The sequence below is a fragment of the Mus musculus genome, chromosome X (genome assembly GCF_000001635.26).
Source record: "Mus musculus strain C57BL/6J chromosome X, GRCm38.p6 C57BL/6J".
NCBI classification, from domain to species: Eukaryota; Metazoa; Chordata; class Mammalia; order Rodentia; family Muridae; genus Mus; species Mus musculus.
In genome coordinates, this window is record NC_000086.7 from 71,802,186 (window position 1) to 71,809,165 (window position 6,980).

The 6,980-nt window shown below is 42.3% G+C and overlaps 1 pseudogene; it reads left to right on the plus strand.

Annotated features, from left to right (window-relative positions):
• Rpl30-ps10 (ribosomal protein L30, pseudogene 10) lies at positions 1,430-1,895 on the plus strand (annotated as a pseudogene).

The window sequence follows — 6,980 nt, forward strand, 5'->3', positions numbered from 1 at the left end:
GATGACACCATTGCATACACTAGCAAGCATTTGTTGCAAGGACCGTGATATAGCTGTCTCTTGTGAGACTAGGCAGGGGTCTAACAAACACAGAAGTGGATGCTCACAGTCAACTATTGGATGGATCACAGGGCCCCCAATGGAGGAGCTAGAGAAAGTAACCAATTAGCTAAAGAGATCTGCAACCCTGTAGGTGCAACATTATGAACTAACCAGTACCCCAGAGCTCTTGACTCTAGCTGCATATGTATCAAAAGATGGCCTAGTCGGCCATCACTGGAAAGAGAGGCCCATTGGACAGGCAAACTTTATATGCTCCAGTACAGGGGAACGCCAGGGCCAAAAAATGGGAATGGGTGGGTAGGGGAGTGGCGGGGGTGTGTGTGTGTGAGACTTTTGGGATAGCATTGGAAATGTAATTGAGGAAAATACGAAATTAGAAAAAGAAAGAAAGAAAGAAAGAAACACAGTTAAGGCCAGCCATGGTGGAGCATGTTATAATTCTAGGGCTTAGGAGGCAGAAGAAGGGGATTAAATAAAATTTCAGGCTAGCCTGTGCTACCTATCAAGTTCCATTCTACACAGGACTACAGAGTGAGACCCTTTATTAAACATCACCATCAATAGCAACAGCAATGTAAAGAAATAGTGTTCAGAGCCAAGTATGGTGGCTCATGTCTATAGTATCAGCAGTTGGGAAACTAATTCAGAAAGAGAGTGAATCTGAAGCCATTGTGAGATATATAACAAGATTGTATCTCAAAAACGAAACGAAACAAAACAAAACAGACACAGTTAAGAAAATGAAACTCAAGAAGAATGAAGACCAAAGTGTGGACACTGTGCCCCTTCTTAGAATTGGGAACAAAACACCCATGGAAGGAGTTACAGATACAAAGTTTAGAGCTGTGACGAAAGGATGGACCATCTAGAGACTGCCATATCCAGGGATCCACCCCATAATCAGCTTCCAAACGCTGACACCATTGCATACACTAGCAAGATTTTGCTGAAAGGACCCAGATACAGCTGTCTCTTGTGAGACTATGCCGGGGCCTAGCAAACACAGAAGTGGATGCTCACAGTCAGCTATTGGATGGATCACAGGGCTCCCAATGGAGGAGCTAGAGAAAGTACCCAAGGAGCTAAAGGGATCTGCAACCCTATAGGTGGAACAACATTCTGAACTAACCAGTACCCCGGAGCTCTTGACTCTAGCTGCATATGTATCAAAAGATGGCCTAGTCGGCCATCTCTGGAAAGAGAGGCCCATTGGACAGACAAACTTTATATGCCCCAGTACAGGGGAAGGCCAGGGCCAAAAAATGGGAATGGGTGGGTAGGGGAGTGGCGGGGGGTGTGGGAGACTTTTGGGATAGCATTGGAAATGTAATTGAGGAAAATACGTAATAAAAAAATTAAAAATCCTCTTTTTTTCTCGCTCCCCGGCCATCTTGGCGGCTGGTGTTGGTTGGGGGTTGTCCCGCACCTAAGGCAGGAAGATGGTGGCCTCAAAGAAGATGAAAAAGTCTCTGGAGTCGATCAACTCTAGGCTCCAACTTGTTATGAAAAGTGGGAAGTACGTGCTGGGCTACAAACAGACTCTGAAGATGATCAGACAAGGCAAAGCGAAGTTGGTTATCCTTGCCAACAACTGTCCAGCTTTGAGGAAATCTGAAATAGAGTACTATGCCATGTTGGCTAAAACTGGGGTCCATCACTACAGTGGCAATAATATTGAACTGGGCACAGCGTGTGGAAAATACTACAGAGTATGCACACTGGCTATCATTGACCCAGGTGATTCTGATATTATTAGAAGCATGCCAGAACAGACTGGTGAGAAGTAAACAATAAAGTTTTCCTTTAATAAAACTTTGCCAGAGCTCCTTTTGGGGAAAAAAAATTAAAAATAAAAAAAAAGAAAATGAAATGGTAAGTCTCAGATAGGAAGTACGTATCTGCTAAGAAACTAAACCAGATCTATGAATTTCTCTTGAAGCCATCAGGGTAGGTAGAATATTACTCCTGAGTCTAACTCCTGAGCTCTTCAGGCCCTAAGCCCTGAACAATGTGCATGTGGCCTTATATGTGAAGGCCTTGAACTGAAGACATTATTCCAGATCATCTAGATCTTTAATGAAGTCACATGGATTTGAATGAGAGAGGTAGAGAGGTTTGCCTGCAGACGGGAGAATGCACTATGACCACAAAGCAGCAGTAGTCAAAAGCCCTAGACACCAGCAGCCATCACATATTGAAAGAGACAGGGACTACATTCTCTCTTGGAACACCAGATGGGAGCAAGTCATGACCACATGATTGATTCCAGGATTGACCCACCAGAGAACTGCAGTGCAACTTCTACCTCTGAGAACTAAGAAGGAATATATTACTAAACTGCTGTGCTGTAAGCCACTGCATCTGTATGACTACATTGCCATAACTCTAAGAAACTAACCTGGCCAGTGAGCAGAAGTTTAATTAGAAAATAGAGAAAATATGTGAATTGACTCTCATCAAAGAGAAGAGATGAATGCAAATAACTTCAGGAAAAGAGGATCAAAAATTTTAATTATAAATCCCACTAAAACCTGTGTTGAGATCCCCACATACATCCATTAGATAGCTAAAATATAAACAAATAATTATGTAGAGCAATTAGAATCATAGTGTTTTGCTGACCAAAATACAAACATGGTATTCATGTTAAATTCTCATAATTTCTTGTAGAATTAAACATGCGTTTAGCATTTTACCTAGCAATCTTGGACCCCCCAGATACTTATACAAGGAAAATAAAGGTAATTTTCTCAAAAATGTAATATGGAAATATTATAGTAGTTCATCCCTCTCTCACTACACTCGGGATGGCCTAAATGTTCCCCTGCTGAAGAAGTCATTCTCACGATGATGGTACATGGCTATTTACATTTTGCAAAATGCATAGAATTGTGCACCTAAAAGGGTGAATTTTTCTTTAAATAAATTATATCTCAAGACATAAACAAAAGTTTGATATAAATGTTAAGTTAGTAGCAATAACAATACAGATTAATATTTGATGCTGAAAGTTGTATTATGACTAGTGTTGGTAGTACTAGACATATGAACTCTATGAAGGAATAACATGCTTTTTCCCAAGCACTGAGCACAAAGCATACCACTTAGTAGATGTTCAATAAATGATTATTGAATAAATACTTGAATTTGCATTCCCTAATAATTCTTTTAGAATTTCTCATGTTCTAAAGACAGTCCCTGATCATAGGTAACTGCAATCTAAGAGTAGGGACTCCATCCCAGAATGAAAAAAACCTCACAATGGGTTTGAAAAAAAGCTGAACATGGGTTTTGGGGTTGCAAATGACTTTACAATAAGTGGATCTGAGAGTTTTCTCTCAAAAGACTTCCTGTTCCACCAGACTCTCTTCAACCTTGGATTCTTTGACAGATTTCACAAAGATTGAAGACAGGCCAGCTCCAAGCTGCAAATTGAAACTCATGCAGTCAACATGGGTGGGGTGGGGGAATCTGTTAAGCCTGCTTTCCCTTTAACAGTCATACTTAAAGCACCTTCATATTCCAACTCTCCTTACCTGCTTTGTATTTCCCACATCATATTCACCTCTTATGAAGATTTTCTTTGTTGGTAATAATATTGTCCACCTCCTCCTTGTATAATTTAAACCCATTATGGACGAAGATTTTTTATTAGTTGATGAATCCACACAAAAATCTACCTTGATGCACATTGTCATGGTTATTCTTCATGGTCACCTTGACTGGATTTAGAGTCATCTGGGAATACAATTCTGGATCTGTGCAAGAGAGTGTTGCTAGGATCTTTTAACTGGGGAAGGGAGACAACTGGATGTGGTGACATCATCTTATGAGCTGGAATGCAGGACTAAATATAAAGAGAAAAGGGAGAAAGGAGTGTGAGTGTCCTTAATCATCTTTCTCTTCTGACTGATCCATGTAGATGTGAGCAAGTCTTACACGCGTTCGCGACCGGCCAGGAAAGACGCAACAAACCGGAATCTTCTGCGGCAAAGCTTTATTGCTTACATCTTTAGGAGCCAGAGCGCAAGAGAGCAAGAGCAAGAGAGCAAGAGAGAGCATGGCGAAACCCCGTCCCTTTTTAAGGAGAATTATCCTCCGCCTAGGACGTGTTACTCCCTGATTGGCTGCAGCCCATCGGCCGAGTTGTCGTCATGGGGAAGGCAGAGCACATGGAGTGGAGAACTACCCTTGGCACATGTGCAGATTATTTGTTTACCACTTAGAACACAGGATGTCAGCGCCATCTTGCAACGGCGAATGTGAGGGCGGCTTCCCACAAGCAAGTAGCCCCCTATTGCCATTCCCGACTTGATAAACCCTCAAACTGCGAGCCAGAAGGAATCCTTTCTTCTTGAATTGGCTTCCAGTTAGGTATTTTGCAACCAGGCCACTAGAGTTTACAATCAAAAAGCAAAACAAAAAGCATTCTACACACAACAGGCTTTCAATAAATGAGTGCAAGGCTAAATCAAGGAGCAGAGCCATGAAGTGCACACATTCTGCTTATGTGAGGAATATGGTGTGCTGGTCCAGCAGCACCCATCTGCTAGGAGGCCCTGTGTGTTTTTAAGTGTTTACATTCTCTCTATTTTTCCCTTGTCATTCCTACCTTCTTTTCCTTCATTGCTTTCTATGGGTGCTGTAAAGGAGGAAGTACTATACAAGAAAAGAAAGCCATAGAACTATTTAGTCTCTCTTTCCTCGGGGCTTTGATAGGGCCACAGGGGCTCCCTGCATTGCTATAATAATATCAGAGGCTAGAGAAGCCAAATATATGCACGGGACAGTCTGAACTTAACTATCTGATCACTGGAAAGGAGGACCAGACAAGGAGAGATACCTTCAAAGAAATCAGACTGAGGGACTCCAATCAGACGGAGAAATGGCTCCGATCTAAGAGCAGATACTACTCTGGCAGAGGACCTGAGTTCAATTCCCAGAACCTGTGTTAAGTGGCTCTCAACTTCCTGTAACTATAGCTCAAGGAGATACAACACCCATGTCTGCCTTTCTTGGTCACTGCATGCATGTTTAGAGACCTACAAAAACCTATACCCAAAAAACGTAATTATAAATAAATCTTTAAAATAAAAGCAGACTAAGATGAGTAATGAAGCAGAAAATGGGACGTGAGAGCTGTTGATTTGGGATCTGGCTATTATAAATATTTCATAGAAGAAAATGGCTGCACATTCCTGCTACATGGAACTGTGTGCCTCTCTGCCCTCCTCTCCACAATGGACTGTATTTCTTTAGACTAGGAGCCAAATAAACCCTTTACCCCCCCCCCCCTTAAGCTCCTTCCTTGTGAGATACTGGGTTGTTGCGCGCGCTCAACAGGCCAGGAAGAACGACGCTGCTACAGGATCTTTCTGCACACGTTTATTCAGTCCTGTTTCTTCTTGTTTATATCTCCCTTGTTTATATCTCCCCTGTTTATATCTCCCCCTTGTTTATATCTCCCTTGTTTTTATATCTCCCTTGTTTTTATATCTCCCCTGTTTATATCTCCCCTGTTTATATCTCCCTTGTTTTTATATCTCCCCCACTAATAGTAATCCTCTCTCGAATAATAATCCTCCCTCTAACCCGGGCCTCTCACTCTTATATACTCTCAGTTCCCATCCACGCACAGCAGGCCACGCCACCTCACCAGGCACGCAGCTTCAGCTAATCAGGGCAGCAGGGGCAAATCTCCACCAAATTGGATTCACCTGTATCCTGGTACACCTGCGCAGCACTCAAGATGTTTGTGTCTTATATGAGGAAGTCAGGTGCAAGTCATATGACTTAGCTGCAGTCCCTGGCGCCTTTAGGACTGCCGCCACACCCGCTCCCCACACTGGGTTACAGTGAAAGAAAAGGAACTCCTATACTTGTCAGTTATAAAAGCTCTATTTGGGGGTCTGCTCCAAGTTGAAGACCTCTGGAGGCTGTTTCACAGTTCCTGGCATCATCTTCCTCAAGCTTTCACTTCCCACACAAAAGAGTCCTAGCCTAGTGGGCCTTTCACTGCTGCTTCTGCTTGTGTCATATTTCAGGAAGCCACAAGGGAGTCTTGTCCACCTGATGCTCTTTTCATCTCTTTGACCCCCCATTTCTTGCCTTCCTCTGTTCACAATAACTGTTTTCAACTCATGTGTGTATATGTGCATGTATGTATGTATGTATGTATGTATGTATGTAAAAATATTCAACCTTTCAGGATTCTAACATGGCCCCTACTGACTTCCTGGATGGTGACTACTTTGCTATCATATTCTGTCATGGCCTTTCTTGGCAGTCAAGCAGGCAGCAGAAGCCTCTAATACAATGATTCTTAATCTGTGGGGAGTGGCCTCTTTAGGAGGTTCAAAGGACCCTTTCATAGGGGTTCCATAAGACCATCGGAAAACATAGATATTTACATTATGATTCATAATAGTAGCAAAATTACATTTATGGAGTAACAATAAAAATAATTTTATGGTTGGGGGTCACCACAACATAATGAATTGTATTGACGGACTGCAGAACCACTGCTCTAGTAGGTTCCTGGCATGTGCCAGGTCCCAGTCCAGGGAAGATAGCATCCTCCTCATGCCTACTCCCATTGAGGATGCCTTGGCTTTATCTGGAAAAAGAAAAGCTTGAATTGGGTGATGTAGAAACGCCCTTCCAGGTACAGAATTCTAGAGGAGTATTTGAATGTCCTCTTTTTAAAGCTTTAAGGACTGTAGGAAATGATTACCATAAAACATTTCCAGGTTGGTGGACTGACATCTGTCAGGACACTATGTTTTAACAACTGCTGTGCAAACTTAAGTGATGTTTACACACAAAAATGTTTTACTGTGGGATACCATCATTGTCCTGCTGTCAGTGGCCAAGGATGACACTCCATTACAAGTCTTCCTTGTCCTGTGAAGGAAGAT